Source organism: Dipodomys merriami, unplaced genomic scaffold (genome assembly GCF_024711535.1).
Source record: "Dipodomys merriami isolate MVZ:Mamm:240054 unplaced genomic scaffold, mDipMer1.0.p SCAF_1257, whole genome shotgun sequence".
Lineage (NCBI taxonomy): Eukaryota > Metazoa > Chordata > Mammalia > Rodentia > Heteromyidae > Dipodomys > Dipodomys merriami.
Genome location: NW_027202557.1, coordinates 72,155 through 90,781, shown reverse-complemented (window position 1 = coordinate 90,781; position 18,627 = coordinate 72,155). Strand labels below are relative to the sequence as shown.

Sequence of the window (18,627 nt, the reverse complement as noted above, 5' to 3'; positions counted from 1 at the left end):
AGATAGAGTAGAAAGAAGGAAAAAATTACTGTAGAATATTAATTGATTTCAGTATAATGCTGCCCATTTAGGAAGTATGTATGGTTACTTATTTTTATCCGAACATATGAAAATACTAAGATGGTCTCAGTAAAAATAGCACTTAAACCAAAATTACACCAAAGCCTAATGTTTACACCAGGTGGTCACAACAGTTCAGGAGAATTGAGCATCAGCAATTGCACATCATAACGAAGGATGACAGGTTGTGTTCAGGATGAAAAAGGACTCAAATGACCCAAGAAGGGATTAATGATGATAACTCAGTTTTTCTCTACCACCTTGGAGACAACTCTAGAAGATCTTAATAATATCAAAAAATAATAATAAACATATAGAAGTGTAACAATATTAACAATACAGGTCGATATCTTAAGATGCACAATGGATTATGGTTAACCTTGTCATCATTTAAAAGTACAACTTACAACATAACTATGCAGATAAAATGATTAGTGTAACTGACTGTGGAATGCATCATTTTAGTTGTAGACCCTGAACCACGAAGATATTTTGAATTGTGGTCACTTTTGTAGTCATGTTTGTAATATTTGTGATGTTATTCTGGATACATAAAAGGCAAATAAATGTTTTAATACTATTAGTAAGAAATATTTTCAGAGACAGAGATGAAAGAAGAGGAGAAAGCTGAGGAGAGAAATTCAAAGATGTTGAAGTAAAAACCTTGTGTATTTAAACTTAAGTTAGAAATATTAGGCAGAATTCATGATTGCTATTTTCCCCTCTAAGGAAAAATGCAGCTATTTTTAAGGCATGGGAGTATGACAAATCAGATGCAATGAACATGGAGAATTCCAAATTGTCATATAAAAATGTGCTCCTAAATGGAACCAGAGCTCCTTGGGAAAATGGTTGGTTCTTTGTGTAGGACAGGAAGTATTCTTTGAGTATGAACATCTGATGTATTTTTGTATCAGAAAGCAAGAAACAAAAACTAATGAGGTTATGTCAAAAATAGGATGCCAAAATCTAGGTGCCATTGGCTCATGCCTATAATCCTAGCTATTCAGGAGGTTGAGATCTCAGGTTTGAAGTCAGCCAGGGTAGGACTCTGATCTCTGGCCAACCACCAGAAAACCAGAAGGTAATGATATTGTTCAAAACATGTTTAGCTGACTTAACTGTAACATCTCCATACATCACTTTATAATAATAATAAAAGTGCACAAAAGGAAAATAAAGTAAAACTAAAAAGAATAAAATTGCAATGTAATATAAGTTGCTTCTGTTGGTACTTAAAAGGAGGCAGAGGAACAAAAATGAAAATCACATACCAAACTCATTGAAATATGTATGTCATTGTTAAAACATCAACTCATTATTTTAACTATTAGTAACTTTAAAAAATTTAAGCAATTATCCTATATTTACTTACAAATGTTATTTCAGATAACTATAAAGAAATAAATTATAAAGGAATACAGAAAGATTCCAGTTAGTTAATTGTGAAGGATAAAAAAAAGTCATATTTAAACACTAAGTAATGATGATCAATATATGCCAGAACTTTTAGCTAAAATCTTGATGTAGAGCTTTACAATGAAAGGAATCATGTTGGCAAATCCTTGAATTCACTGAGGGTCTCAGCACCAGTAACTTCTGGCATAATATATTACTAAAGCAATAGCACCTCCTATTATTTATCCTTAAGAGCACTTTCTCCTTCAAATAATGAATCTGATTCACTTCAGTATTTAGTGCTCATTTCCAATCAATGGGAAATACTTTAGTACAAGTCAATTGCCATAGGAGGAAATAACCACGTGCATTTGCAGATATTCAAGAAAATAATTGACTAATTTCTATAATAAGCTAAAAACATAAAGGAAGAGAGTGAAAGAAAGAGCATGAGATTTTAAGACAACTTAAAAGACCAACAAATAGGAGCAATACAAGATAAACTCAGATATACAAGAAGCATAGATACGAAAATGATGGTCCAAGGCAGGCCCCGAGAGAAAATGGAAACGGGTGACTCTCTCCAAAAAATAACGAAGGCAAAAGAAGGGCTTGGGACATGTCTCAAGTAGGAGATCACCTGCCGAGCAACTATAAAACCCTGGATTCAAATCCCAGTATAAGCAAACAAACAAAAAAGTAAGACCAATAAATATCAGCAGATTGATTTTTATGCTTATTTCCCAAAACAAAATGAAATAAAACAATGGTAATGATAATATGGAAATGGGCTCCTAATTGAAATATAACAAAGACTCACTAATTTGGGTAGCTGTGATAATACTCCTTTGTCAGAGACATCTTGAAATGTTAAAACATGGAATAACATGATTTTGCTATTGCTTTAAAATATTCAAGGAGAAAGAGAGTAGGAAGAAATAAAATAATTTTGGAAACATGTTGATGGGGGTTTCAGGTAGTGAATGGGTGTTAGAAATGTTATACTTCACTATACTTTTGTCTGGAAAATGTTACAATAATTCTTAAAAGTTTCACTTTTTGGTAAGTTGCGCCATCAAGTTACATAGAAGAGAAACATATTTAAAAATATGGATTGCTAAAGTTTAGAGTTGAATCCAAGTTTAAAGAAGAAATTAAGTCATTTGGTTTAAACAATAAACAATCTGCCACAAACTGGTATCCTTTACTGATGTGGTGAGACTATCACAAACCTTGGAAGATGTCAAAATAAGTCCAAACATGATGAAGAGAGTAAGTCTTATAGTGTAGCTCTGGTCTTAGTCTGGTGTAAAATCATAAAATGTTAACACATGGTCCTGATATGTTTTAATAAATTTAATTGTATACTTCATAACACATTTTGTAAGTCATTGAATTTGTGGGACCTTTGCTGTGCAAAGATTTGATGTATTAAAAGAATAAGTTATGTTAAATTATAATTGCAATGTTGTATAGAAATACTCAAATCTGCTGGGCGCCAGTGGCTCATGCCTGTAATCCTAGCAAATGAGCTGGCTGCGATCTGAGGATCACAGTTCAAAGCCAGCTCGGGCAGGAAAGTCTATGAGACTCATCTCCAATTAACCACTAGAAAACTGGAAGTGGCGTTGTGGCTCATGTGGTAGAGCACTCTCCTTGAGCTGAAGAGCTGAGGGACAGCATCCCAAGCCCAGAATTCAAGCCCCATGACTGACAAAAATAAAAATTAAAAAATTAACTAAATAAATAACGAAATACTCACATCTGTAATCAATGCTTAGATGCTCAGAAAAATATTTGTTTCCAAACTTTCAAAAGATTCATAAGATTTTCATTAGATGCACAAAAGGACCTTAGTGAATTTTTAAATTATTTAGCACTTACTTGGCATTTAAAAATCCTGTCAAAATTAGTATTCAGAAATTTAAAGCTTTATGTTATTTTTTTTACTAAAGAAGAAAAAAATCCATCCTATGAAAATTGAAACACACTATGTTTATTTTAAGATGCTTTCTTTGTTCAGGATTTTATGAACTTTTTAGAATTCTAGGATCTTTCATTTGCATATTGAAAAGGAATCATGACACTTCACATTTGTCATGACTGATATAAGTTGATTTGATTATTTGCTGTTTAAAATAGAAGAGGTTGTGTGTTTGTGTAATGTACATTCACATAATCATTTTCGTAATGAAACAATTGTATTTGCAATACATACCTCTTGGTGAATAAATCTGATCAGGACACTACTTAAGACAGACGTCATTGAGATATGCCCTAGAGCAATGTATCTCCTGAGACAAAGATAATGATTACAGGACTAAATGTTCATATTTTAATTAATTAATTTTAATTTAAAAATTATTTTTACATAGCTAGTCACATCTTTTTTTTTGAAAGAATTCTGTTATATAACTGCAGTCTGAAGTTCTGTGCATTTGACATTTCAGGTATTCTACAAATTGAATATGAAGATTTCATTTATTTTTCCCAATAATATATCAACCAGGAGATTTCTGTTCAGAAAGAGATCATTGTCTTCAGTGGTTCTGGGTAGATGGCAGAGGAGAAGCTGGAGGCTAAACAAGCTCTCGCATGTAAAGCAGGTTTAGTGTTCCAGTGAACAGTCTTAAGCCAAGGAATCACACCAAGTGTGCCACTACAGTACAGAGATTTTGGCCAGAGAGGGAAAATCCAAGGAAGGAAACATACCTGAGCAAATGCCAGAAGCCGCAGCTGCAGTGACGGCAGAGGTGGCAGCGTCCGTAGCCACCATACTTGCAACACAGCGAGTCTGGGACCTAGGTGCCAGACGCAGTGGGCATGCAGATTCTACTCAACACCAGCAAGAACTGACAAGGAGAAGACATCTTCATCCTGCAGATCTCAGAAGAGAGACAACCCAGGAACCAAGACTCTGGCGTGAGTAGAAGCATGACATCCTCACTCCTTCTCAGGGAGCAGAGGAGGGAAGGCCACCCCTCCGCATCCCCACTACCAGAGATCTCCATCTTTGATACTGACAAAGGGCTGGCTGGGCAGCTAGCTCCAACTCAGGACTTGGAAGAAAACAAAAGATTGATTTAGCAGGTCACAGGAACCTAACCTGACTTGGCAGGCTCAGCAACACCCAGGGAAAAGTCACCCAGCCCAGGCAGAAAAAGCTCCACCCATACAGGAGTGGTTTTGTTCACTGGGTAAATAGAGCCAGAGGCAGCCCCTTCCTACAGCAGCCTTGACAATCAATGGAAATTCAGTAAACATAAAGCATGAGAATGGCTCCAGGATGGGCTCTGTGAGTGTCTCAGAAGCTAGCCCCTCAGGGAAAAGCTACAGTTTGCTGAAAGGCCTCAACTCTACCCAGAACCTAGCCTCATCAAAGCATCTCCAAAATAGAGGAAACAGCCATCTCCCTCTTTTGTGATACTCAAAGCAGATCTCCTCCCAGAGAACTACCCTAGGAGGAGGATCACAAAATCTTGGATAAAGCAGAGCAATTTTCTGCTTACCCAAACAAACTGACTTAAGAAACCAATCAACCCACAGGAAAATCAAACACCATAATCAGATCAGAGACTCCAACAAGAGACTGGTTATGGACACAAGGGACATACAGGATCTTCCCATGCCCCTCAAAAATATCAAAGAACTCTTTTATTGTACCTTTTTTAATAAAAACTTTTTTAACTTTTCTTAATTTTTAATTTTTAACTTTAAAAAATTGTTTTCTATTAAACTTTTTTTCTTCCTCATAATTTTTATTTTAGGGGTATATGTGTGTGGGTGTTTTTGTTCATATAGGTTTACTAATGTTTTGATCCTTTATTTTCTTTCTTTCTCATTCTTTTCACATTCTCTTCTCTTTTGTTCATTTTTGCGTGACTTAATTGCTGTTCTGCTCACCCTCAAATATACCCGTGGTTGATTAGACTTAAATTCCTTAATAGCAGTACTACCTCTTTATACCTATATACTATTTTAAGCATTTTTATTTTTTAGGTTTTCAGGTCTTATTCCTATCCCTCCACCTTTCTCATCCTATCCCCGTTCTTCTCGGTATATTACATTTCTAATTTTGCAGAATTTTAAAGTGTTTCACTTTTTAATTATAATTCTTGTTTTTCTTCTCTCTTTTTTCTTTTTCTTCTTTTTTTCTCTCTCTCTACTATCATTCTATCCAATCTATTTCCCTCTTTGAGAGTAGGACTTAGTTAATTCAACACTCCCTTTATTTTTCCACAGCCCTCTATTCCTATTTTAACCCACATCTTACCCTAAACCTAATAATTTCTGGTTTGCCAAATTTTTCTTTGCTGTTCGTAGTCCATTAATACACAGTTGTTTAATGTTGAATAAATATATCTGTTGAACTAGATTGCATCTGCAGACTTTTGACTGTTCAACTACACACTTTGGTTGATGCTTGCATTAAGATAGTATTCTAGCACAAAAATGGTGTTACTTTCATCCCAAATGGGCAGAAGAAGACGGAAAAACAAAAGAAAAATGGCAAGTCCTGGTATCTCAAGTCCCACTCATGAAAATCAGGGGACAGAACAGACAATGAATTATCCAGAGGAGAGCTCCCATAAAGCTCTACATACACTACTGGTAAACATGGTAAATGAAAAGATTAAAACCTGCAAAAGACTCAGTGTGAGCGTGATAAGGAGAGAGGAGGCAAACCAAAGATAAATACTGGAATATCATGAGCTTGAGGAAGCTACTCAAAGATTGATACAGGAATTGCATGAGCAGCTTGAGAACACTCAAAGAGAAATCAAGGAATGGCGTGAACAGGCTGAGATCAGTCAAAGAGACAGGAATTGCATCAGCTGGCTGAGGACAGACAAAGAGAAAGTCAGGAATGCTGTGAGAATACTCAGAACACTGAAAGAGAACTACAGGAATTGCATGAACTGAGGAAGCTAATCAAAGAGTAATAAAGGAATAGAGAGAGCAGGATGAGAATACACAAAGATCACTAAAGACATTCATGGAATCCATGAATAGAGAGCTGAAAGAAGTCAGGGAGTCCACAAAGGGAATGCTGAATGGAAAACAACAGAAGGAATGGGAGTCAAGGAAACCATAACCAATCAACTAAGTGATTTGAGAATAAACACTGAACACCAAATTAAGGAAGTAAAGTTCATACAAGATGTAAAACAAAGCCCCAACAAAGAATTTGAAGCCATCAAAGCCGACCAAATAGAAGGAAAAGAAATATAAAAACAAAGTTGAATGTCTTGATAGTAGGCTAGACCATGCAGAAGATCGAATATCAGGGTTTAAAGACAGCCTAGATATTATAGAGAAAGAACATACAACCGTACAAGACAAATCCATGAAATATGATAGATCTATCCAAAACTTGGCAGACACCATCAGAAGGCCTAATCTGAGAATAATGGGTGTAGAGGATGACTTAGAGACAGAAGTTAATGGTCTAGGAAATTTTTTAACAAAATCTTAGCAGAGAACTTCCCAAACATGCAAAAAAATAGGCCTATTCAGATACAATTAGCTTTTAGAACTCCAAATAGACAAGACCAGAATAGGACATCCCACCATCACAGTATAATCCACACAGGATCAATTCAGACCAAGGAAAAGATCCTTAAAGCTGTCAAGGAGAAAATATTAATCATATATAAAGGGAAATCAGTCAGAATCACCTGAGATTTCTCAGCAGACACAATTAAAGCAAGAAGAGCCTGGAATGATGTATGCCATGGCCTAAAGACAAACAATTATCAACCAAGAATACTGTATCCAGCTAAACTCTCCTTCATAACCAAAGGTCAAACAAAAACCTTCCATAGCAAAGAAAAATTGAAACAATATATATCCAACAAACCAGTCCTACAAAAATTCTTAAAGATGTCCTACACATAGAAAACCAGCAACTCCACAATAAAGGTCAAGAAATCGCCCCTAAACTGAGAATCCAAGAATCATAGGAAGAAGCCAGTTGCTGCAGCACACAAGAAGGTGGATAACATGGCACAAACTCCCAAATACCTCTCATTCCTATCTCTCAACGTTGAAGGACTTAACTCTCCAATTAAGCGACCTAGACTGTCTAGTTGGATTAAAAATCAAGATCCTTCTATCAGCTGCCTTCAGGAGTCACACCTTGCCCATAAAAACAAACACATTTTCAAGGTGAAAGGCTGGAACAAATTCTACCAAGCAAACGGCCCCCATAAACAGGCGGGAGTTGCAATCCTAATATCAGATAAAATAGACTTCAAATTAAAATTATTGAGAAGGGATAAAATATGTCACTACATACAAATTAATGGATCTCTCTTTCAGGAGGATATTACAATTCTAAATCTCTATTCACCGAACAACGGAGCACCAATAGTTAGCCATACTTTCCCTCAAATCCCACATAGATCCAAAGATATTAATTGGGGATTTTAACACACCACGCTCCCCACTAGATAGATTAACTCGGCAAAAACTCAACAGAAACCACAAATCTAAACAACTGCATATGTCAACTAGATTTAACAGACATCTACCTTATATTTCATTCAGGCAGCATCCAAATACACATTTGTCTCAGCAGCATATGGAATATTTTCTAAAATAGACCACTTTTTGGGTCAGAAAGAAAACTTGTCCAAATTCAGAAACCTTGAAATTATACCTTGGATTCTCTCAGACCACAAGGGTATAAAATTATAACTCAACACCAAAAACCACCAAAGTCCTGTAACACATGGAGGCAGAACAACACACTGCTGAATCACGAGTCGGTCATGGAAGAGATTAGAAACGAAATTCAAAGGTTCAAGATATTGAACAAAAATGAACACAAAAATTAACAGCACCTATGGGACACAGCAAAGGCAGTACTCAGAGGCAAGTTTATAGCTCTTAGTTCCTACATCAACAAATTGGAGAGATCTGAAACTAACAGTTTAATGACACATCTGAACCTCCTTGAAAAAGAGCAGCAAGATAAACCCCAATCCAGTAGATGGAAAGAAATAATTAAAATTAAATCAGAATTAAATGAATTAGGATTAGAAAAAAAACATATATAGGATCAACATAACAAAGAGGTGATTCTTCGAAAAAATTAACAAAATTTACAGATCCTTATCAAATCTTATCAGAAAAAGAAGAGAACACACCCAGAAACATCACCACAGAAACAACCAAGATTCAGAATATTATAAGGGAATACTTCTCAAAACTTTATGCTAATAAGTGTGACAACTTGACAGAAATGGACCTTTTTCTAGCGAATATTGACATGCCAAAAGAAAGCCAAGAAGAGTTAAACCATCTTAACAGGCCCATATCAAGCATTGAAATAGAAACAGCAATAAGAAACTTCCCAGCTAAGAAAAACCCATAACCAGATGGTTTTCAGCAGAATTCACACCAAGCAGACCTCACACCAATACTGCCCCAACACTTCAATGAAATTGAAAAAGAAAGTTCACTACCAAACTCATTCTATGATCCCATCATACCCTCATCCCCATACCAGGCAGGGACTCATCAAAAAAAGAGAACTATAGGCAGTTTTCTTTGATGAACATTGATGCAAAACTTCTCAACAATATTTTGGCCAATCGACTTCAACAATTCATCCAAAAAATCATACTATGAAACAGGATTCATTTCAGGGATGCAAAGCTGGTTCAATATAGGCACATCAATTAATATAATTAATCACATAAACAAGAGAAAGCATAACAACCACAACGTTATCTCAATAGATGCAGAAAAAACCATTTGACAAGAGCCAACACCCCTTTATGATGAAGGTTCTGGAAAAATTAGGAATCCATGGAACATTCCTCAATACAGTAAAGGCTGTATATGACAAACCTACAGCCAGCATTATACTTAATTGGTGAGAAACTAAAGCAATTTCGTCTTAACTCTGGAACAAAACAAGGAATTCCACTCGCTCCACGTCTCTTCAAACTACTATTAGAATGCCTAGATACAGCAATAAGACAAGATGCAAATATAAATGGGATCTAAATAGAGAAAGAATAAGTTAAACTCTCCCTTTTTGCAGGTGACATGATCTTGTATTTAAAGAATCACACAGATTCCACTACCAAATTACTCAAACTTATTCAAAAGTTTGGCAAAATAGCAGGGTATAAAACTAACCCTCAAAAATCAATGGCTTTTCTGTATGCCAACAATGAGAAAAGTGTGGCTGAAATTAGGAATGCAACTCCATTAGTAATAGCCCCACAAAAAATAAATTACCTAGGAATTAACTTAACCAAAGAAATTAAGGACCTCTATGATGAGAACTTTAAAAACCTGAAAAAGGAAATCAAAACAGAACCTAGAAAGTGGTAAAAAAACTCCCATGCCCCTGGATTGGAAAGATCAACATCATGAAAATGGCAATACTTCCCAAGGCTATCTACAAATTCAATGCAATACCTATCAAATTTCCAACCTCACTCTTCAAGGAAATAGAAGAGGCAATCCAAAAATTCATATGGAACAATAAAAGACCCCGAATAGCAAAAACGCTCCTCAACGGAAAGAACACTGCTGGAGGAATATCAATACCAAATTTCAAACTCTACTACAAAGCCATAGTAGTACAAACAGCTTGGTATTGGCACAAGAACAGACCTCAGGACCAATGGAATAGAATTGAAAACCCAGAAATGAACCTACAGACCTATAGCCATCTAATCTTCGATAAGGGAGCTAAAAAAATAGAATGGAAGAAAGACAGCCACTTCAGTAAATGGTGCTGGAAAAAAAATGGTTAACTACTTGTAGAAAACTAAAGCTAGATACTTATATATCACCCTGCCCGAGAATCAATTCCAAATGGATCAAAGACCTCAGAGTTAAAGCAGACACTCTGAAAACATTTCTGGATGGAATAGAGGACAAACCCTAGGTCTCCTTGGCACAGGCAGAAATTTTCTTAATAGAGACCCAGAAACTCAACAAATAAAAGAAAGATTGGACAAATGGGGTTGTATGAAATTGCAGAGCTTCTGTATGGCAAAGGACATAGCTAGCAAGATCAATAGAAACCCCCGGTTTGGGAGAAGACTTTCACTAGCGACACAATGGACAAGGGTCTCATATCTAAAATATAGCTTAAAATCAAAAAATTAAATCCCCCAACAACAAATCTTCAAAGAAACAACTGCCTAATAAATAAGTGGGCTGAAGACTTAAAGAGAAACTGCTCTGAAGAGGGATGAGGATTTCCAATAGACACAGGAAGAAAAGTTCAACCTCTCTAGCCATAAAAGAAATGCAAATCAAAACAACATTGAGATATCACCGCACCCCAGTTAGAATGGCTATAACCAAGAACTCTAATAACAACAGATGCTGGAGGGGATGTGGACAGATGGGAACCTTACTGCATTGTTGATTGGAGTGTAAACTTGTTCAACCACTTTGGAAAGCAGTATGGATATTCCTCAAAAGACTCCACATAGAGCTCCCCTATGACCCAGCAGTCCCACTTTTGGGCATTTACCCAAATGATCACCAACAAGACCACACTAAAGCTATCAGCACGAATATGTTTATTTCAGCATTATTTACCATTGCTTAGATATGGAACCAACCCAGATGCCCCTCAGTAGCTGAATGGATCAAGAAAATGCCATATATATACACAATTGAATTCTCTGCCTCCATCAGAAAGAATGACATTGCCTCATTTGTTAGGAAATGGAAAGACTTGGAAAAAATTACATTAAGTGAAGTAATCTAGGCACAAAGAAACAAAGGTCCCATAGTTTCCCTTATTTGCAATAACTAGTATATGTCTGAGTGAAGCAGAAAAGGTCAGTTATGTTGATGTTAGGGAAATGAAACCTAAGATATATATTCAATTTTTTTCTTTCATGTGATTGTTTCTAACATATTTGTAAGATGATTTCTTTGTTGCTTTGTATGTCACTCCCCCATACTATAACCCCTGCTTTCACTGTATTTGATGTTGGTATAATTTGTGGAAGGGAAGGGAACAAACAAATCGTTTAAATAGAGATACAGTTTGACCCATTGCAACAATGAGATGTACAAGTCATTATATCGAAAAATTAACTTTACAACTTTGGTGATGGGGGTATAGGGAGCGGTGAATTTGGTGGAGGTGGCGGGGTGGTGGGGAGAGGATGTGAAGGGATAGGAAAGGGAAACAAAGGAGGAAGCTACAATGCTTAGTAAGAAATGTACTCATTATCTTGCCCATGTAATTGTAACCCCTCTGTACAGTATTTTCACAATAAGAAAACGAGATCATTGTCTTCTTAATCCTTAACATCTATAACATCTGTTAACATTCTTAATAGTCTATAACATCTGTTTATTCTTCTGAAAGAATGTCACTTTCAACAAAAAATGTCATCCTCAGATTGCCGGGACAGAATTCTTGCAAATGCAACCAGCAATTGATGTTTATGGCTTCCAAAATTAAGTTTGAGCCTGTTGCATATTAGACAGTCCATGAACGAAACGTATTCAGGTTCCTGCTTTTTTTGGCATTTTCTTTTGGCATTTTCTTCCATTACCTGCCTGTGATGTTCACAGTCACAGTGCTCTTCCTCCTTTGTCTTTGAACCCACTTTCTATAGAACATGGCTGTCATTTGGACTGCATTTTAAATAGGCTTCAAATTCTTGGAACTTCTGTTTGTCCTAGACGTCTAGCCTTAGAATAACAAGACTATGTCTATTAGATTTTTTATGGTAGTATATTACATTATGGTCTCTAATAAGAGTAGTAAACTGGGTCTGCAAGTACTTCATGTATTTCTAGATAAATTACTTCATTCTCTGCTGTTTCAAGGTAAACAAGATTCGTCATATTATTTAGCTCTTGTCTGCCAATTTTTTTTCTTGTCTCAAGGATCAGATGCCTTCTATGATTCAGAGTCTTCCTCTGCTGCTATTAGAATATTTCAACCATTTGGGGGGATGGCTTTTTGTAAATTTTCACTTGCAAGGTTTTCTTCCATGTAAGTGTTAATTGAAAAATACAAGGCAGTGTTGTCAGCTTTAACAACTCAGTATAAAAAAAAGAAAAAAAGCAGACAATGTTATTTCTCAAGACTTTATGACTGTTTGTGGACTTGTTCTGAATCATTTTTATGTGACTCCTACCTCAAAAATGCAACAAAACTAGTTCCACCATCTTTCCCATAATGTTCCAGAGTTTTCCTGTTGTTACCATTGATAAATGCAATGAAGGGAACAAGTGACTCATTGAAAATAAACGTAGTGCTAGGTTTCCAGACTTGGAACTATAGTCTAGGAGTTTAGATATGACACCACAGCAGGAACTTGTTCTTAGAAATAAAATACAATCCCTACTGATAAAAATATCCTATCATTTATGAACTTTGAATGCCTTTTTTGTTGCTTTTTATGAAATAATAGCATTTTTTCTGAAGGCTAGGAAATCCAAGCTCAAGGTCTCTTTTGGTTAGGACCCGGGCTCTCTGTTTCCAAGATGATATCTTGTCACTGCACTCTTCTAAGAGGGGTGCTCTATCTTCACTATAGGAGATCTAAGGGCAAGGAGGGGAGAATTCTCTTCATCAAACACATACAAGGACTTGTAATCTACTTACCTGTCAAGTACCTCCTAAAGGCAATGCCTCTTTCTAATAGGCCTTGGATGATGAAGTTTCAGTGCTAGTTCTGAGAAGACAATAATATTCTAAACATAGCAAAGCTAGGTGCCAGTGGCTCAAACCTGTAATCCTAGCTACTCAGGAGGATTATATCTGAGGATCACAGTTCAAAGCCAGTCCGGGCAGGAAAGTCCGGGAGACTCTTATCGCCAATAAACCACTAGAAAACCGGAAGTGGAGTTGTGGCTCAAGCGGTAGAGTACTTGCCTTGAGCTGAAGAGCTGAGGGACAGCGCCCAAGCCCAGAGTTCTAGCCCCACGACCAACCAAAAACAAATGTCCTACACATAGCACAGATATTTATTGAAAATGAAGTAGTAGTTTTTTTTTAATACTATCCTATACAAAGAAGAGTAGAAGATATTAGGAGTGATGTTTAGAGTTGAAGGTAACTGTCATACAGGAAGTGGACATGGTGGGAGAGGTAGAGTGGAGGAATGCTTTCTTGTTATGATTTGAAGTACCAATGAGAGTTTAACCATGTCACATGAAATATTTTATTGAGAATAAAAATATTTGAAGAAAATTTTGAGTGACAGCCAGACATTGACATTGAGGAAGAACTAAGTCTGATGTTAAAAATCAACCCATTCTAAAATGGAATCTGACAGAGTAGAAATCCTAGAACCCGAGATGAATGCTAAATACTTAAAAGGACTAGATTTTAACAAGAGTATCTGCCTCTTAGTTTTCTATTGGGCCCTTCAAATTATGTAGCCAGAGTGACCAATAATAATTACTTGGATTCTAACAATTCTGATTAATTTTGACTGTTTTTGAGACATATGTAAATAGATTTATGTACTATGTGTTTTTCTTTTGTTTGGTTTCTTTCATTCAACACTGTATTTGTGAGATCCTTCCATATTCGTGTATTTATTGGTAGATTATTTATACTCACACTGCATAGCACTGTTTTCAAGACTTTGTATGTTTAGAAAAAATCTGGAGTGTTTATTAAAGCAGATCTCTAGATCCACTTTCAGAACTTCTGTTTTAGCTACTCTAGGGTAAGTTTTAAGGACTGGTTTTACTAACAATGCCCATATGTGATGCTGGAATGGGGATCGTATCTTGAGAACCATTTCTATAGAGGATGCCATATAGGAATAGACTACCATGCTTTCAATAGGCATTTGGTTTGTGATTACTGTTTTCTTTCTTGAGATAAGGTCTCCCTGTTGCTTAGGTTGGCCTGGAACTCTTTATCAGAATTCCCACTTCTGCCTCTCAAGTGCTGAACTTACAGATATATACCACAATGCCCACCTTTTTCTGATCACTTTAAAAAATATTATTCATGTATTTACTTTTGGCTATACTAGTTTATTCTGATAATCTTCATTAATTCCTTTATTAAAAATAAATAGCTCATGTAGTGAGACTATGTATTATCTTATTTTAAAAAATACATTGTACAGACAAAGGATAATAATGACATCATATTGTTTTCTGAGTGCCAAGCAATAAACTCATTTTATTACCATATCCAGTTTGCTTATGAGAAAGTAAAAAGTATAGGATGCTGAGGTTGGCAAAGTTCAAGGACATGTCCTTAAGTACCACATCTCTTCCCCTAGACATGCCATATTAAGTATGACAAGCCAGAAGTGTAATCTATATAGATATAGATCAGAAGATACAGGAGAAATCACTCTCACTGCAGAAATCTCTGCCTTGCATTCATAGAGCCAATACTCCAGCTGATGGGACAGATACAAAGTCTATACAATAAAGGATAACAGCAGGTAGGTGGGTACAAGTCAGTGAGCTCAATTTCATTTGATAAAATATACAGAAATAATTCAAAAAGAAAAGAATTGAGTCCTACAATCCACGGAGAAATTTAGTAAACAATGTGAAAGGGCCTTCAAGGCAAGGAGGATATTCTGAGTAAAATGTCATATGTTCTGACAACTGAAAATAGTTCTATCTGGTTGAGACATGGGGTGAATACGGATGAATTGCATCGTAGAAAACACCTCATGGGGGCTTTGTTATATGAGAGTTTAGAAAAAGGTAAACAAGGGAAATGAGGTCAGATTTGCACTGTGTGTGCATGTGTGTGTATGCGTATGTACGCATATGTGCAGAGCATGTGTGCACTGGGCCTGGAGCTTGAATTCAGAGGCTAGGTATTATCCTCAAGGCATTCTGCTGGTTAATTGAAGATGAGACTTTGGACTTTTTTTCCCTCTAGCTGGCTTCTAACCTCAGTCCTCAAATCTCAGCCTTCTGAGCATCTGTGATTATAGATACGAGCCTCTGGTACCTGGTTCAGAAGTAGAAACGGTCAGATAAGTTGATGTTAGGTGAAATGAACCCCAAGATAGGGACTCAAATGTTTTTTTCTTACTTGCTATTGTTTCTAATATATTTATGAGATGATTTCTTTGTTGCTTTGGATGTCCCTCCCCCACGGTATAACCCCTGTCACTGTATTTGATGTTGGTATCATTTGGGGAAGGGAAGGGAAAAAGCAAAGTGTTTAAATAGGGATACAGTTTGACCCATTGCAACAATGAGAAGTACAAGACGTTATGTCGAAAAACGAACTTTATAACTTCGGTGCAGGGGAGGGGGGAGGAAGACGGGGAGGTGCGGGGAAGAAGGGGAGATGGGAAGGGATGGGAAGGGTAAACAAAGGATGAGGCAACAATGCTTGATAAGAAATGTACTCATTACCTTGCTTATGTAATTGTAACTCCTCTGTATGGTATTTTCACAATAAAAATAAAATAAAATAGGTTTAAAAATTTGCCTTTTAAAAGATCACTAAGATGTCAGATAAAGGATAGACTATAAAAAAGGAAGAAAACAATACATTGTCATAACTGAAACTTTTAAGGAGTATTCAGTCAATAGTACATTTTCCTCAAAATTTCTAGCCATAATAGAGCAAGTGATTGATATAATTTTTGTTAGGCACTTTAAGAATTTCTAATATTAATCTATCTATGCCTACTATATTTATTATCTACTAAAACAAAGATAATGATAAAAATGTCATTCCATTGTAATACTTCACTTGAAATCACTCTGTCTCCAAAGATAACACAATAGATAAGTTACAAAAGTATTCTGGAAAATTACAGACTTGAAAGAAATTGAACTGATTGTAAAAACAAATTATTTCAACTTGATTGATTGGTTCTAAGAATACAGAGTACTTGTAAAGGGTTGGGTATAACAATAGTCATGAAATTAAAAGAAGTGATATTCCTCTGGTATGTGAGAACTCTCTGTTATAGAGCTACAGAACTAGGTATATACATACTCTGTTCCTCTTGAGCAGTGCTTTCAAAAATTTTAGATACACTGAAAATGTTAATTATGACGATGGCATTAATGATATAGGTAACTACTGTTCATTAAGTGCTTATTGTGAATTGAATGTTTCATTTTTAAATTAATTTTATTTCTAATTAACATTTTTTATTATTGTATAAGTGGTTTCAACTCAATGGTCAAGTGTTTCATTTCTATTATTTCAATTATATAGATTAACTATCCTTTCTTTGAAATGTTAGGCATCAGAAGTGTTTTAGATTTCAGATCTGTGATTGGATTTTGGAATATTTCTACATGTGTGTTGTTTGCATGTATCTTTTAGGACAAGATTGAAATAAAAATATGAAATTTACTGTTTCATATACAATGTACATATTCTGAGGTGATTTTATATATATATATATATATATATATATATATATATATATATATATATATATACAGTGTGTGTGTGTGTACCTTCATTTTCGCTGAATTACATCAGAGGCAATTGGGAATTTTCCTCTTGTGAGGTCGTGTCAATACTCTGAAAGCTCTGGATTCAAGTATTTTGGACTTTAGATGTTCAGGTTAGGAGTGTTCAGCCGTTTCCAATTCTATGAAGCTGGTATCATTATTCCCATTTAGCGCTAACAAAACTAAGGCTTAAATAATTCATCCAAAACACTCACATTGAATGTGTTAATTACTTACAATGTGAGGATTTTAAGCCTCACATTTATGAGGGTTTTAAGACTCACATGAATGTTACCTAGAAACTCATGTCTTCAATTACGACATAAATCTCTTTGTTCTCTAGATCTGCATGTGATACTCAATTTTCAATAAATAACTGGCTCCAAAATACATGAAATATGTCAAACAATGCATTGAACAAAGCTTTTTAGGACCTAAATAACTTTCTTTAAATCTTCATAAAAGATAAGAATGATACACAATTAACAAAATTATATCCCATAATTATAGCCATAAGGAATAGGACTATAATTATAACCATAAGGAATAGAAAAAATGTGTAAAATTTAGAACTGATTTCAAAACATTTTCTCAATTAATTCTAAAACAAAAGAAAGATAAGCATAATGAAATTAGAGATCTCTATACAATGGACAAGAGAAGGGGTATAAGAGGAAGATTTATATGCAATGGGAACTAGAACAATAGATAAAATATATGTAAGCGCTCGTGCCTGCTATCACAGCTACTAAGGAGACTAAATCTGAGGATCCTGATTTGGAGCTTAGCCAGACAGGAAAGCCTGTGAAATTATTTCTGATTAACAAGAAGTAGATGAGTGGTTTAAGTGGTAGAGAGCAGAGAGCCAGCCTTGAATGAAAAAAAGCAAGGGAAAGCACTCAGCAAGCCCCAGTACTGGGAAAAAAGGGAACACACACACACACAATCACACACACTGCACATAGATATGGAAACTGAGAGTGTGATAGGGCTTAAGGGTTTGGTGGAAAGTATCCCTTCTGATTGCTTTGGTAATTAAACTTTATATCATAACATTATAGAGAGGAATGACCCCCATGAAAATATCAAGTAAATATACAGACATAAAACTATGAGTATTTCAACCCCCAACTCTAAAGCAGAGGGAAGACATTGGGATTTTGTAGAGGGATTAGGCAGCCAAGAGTTGGAGTGTTAAGTTCTGGTTAGCTTGAAACTTGTGTGTCTCAAAGTTTTTGACTATTAAAGGTGTATGTTCTGTTGGGCACTAGTGGCTCACCCCTGTAAATCTTAGCTTAAAAATTGCTTTTTACATATAAAATTAATGATTATAAATACTAAGAATGAAGTTGACATAACTAATTTAAATATTTCATTAGTTATTTCTGGACTTTGACTTTAGTCAGTTTCATATTTCGAAACTAATTTCAAAGTATTTTTATGCTTCCAGCACTTATGTAAGTCCTTGAAAAGCTAGCAGGTGCAAGGCTTAGGTCCTATATTGTATAACAGAACCAATGGTCATGCACCACATGTTACATTGAGTATGCACTGGTGTGGCATGAAGACAGGCACACTTTCTCCTGCATCAACCTATGAGGGAAAACTCCAGTCATTCTCATAGAGGGTTTTGAAACAGAAGTTCAAATTCTACAAATACACACACACACACACACACACACACACACACACACACACACACACACACACACACACACACACACACACACACACAAACATAGGCATTTT

General features: G+C 35.7%; 1 pseudogene; it reads right to left on the bottom strand.

The window, feature by feature from the left end:
- The window catches only part of LOC138824111 (leucine-rich repeat-containing protein 14B-like), a 57,975-nt pseudogene that overhangs the window by 30,988 nt on the left and 8,360 nt on the right, over positions 1-18,627 (bottom strand).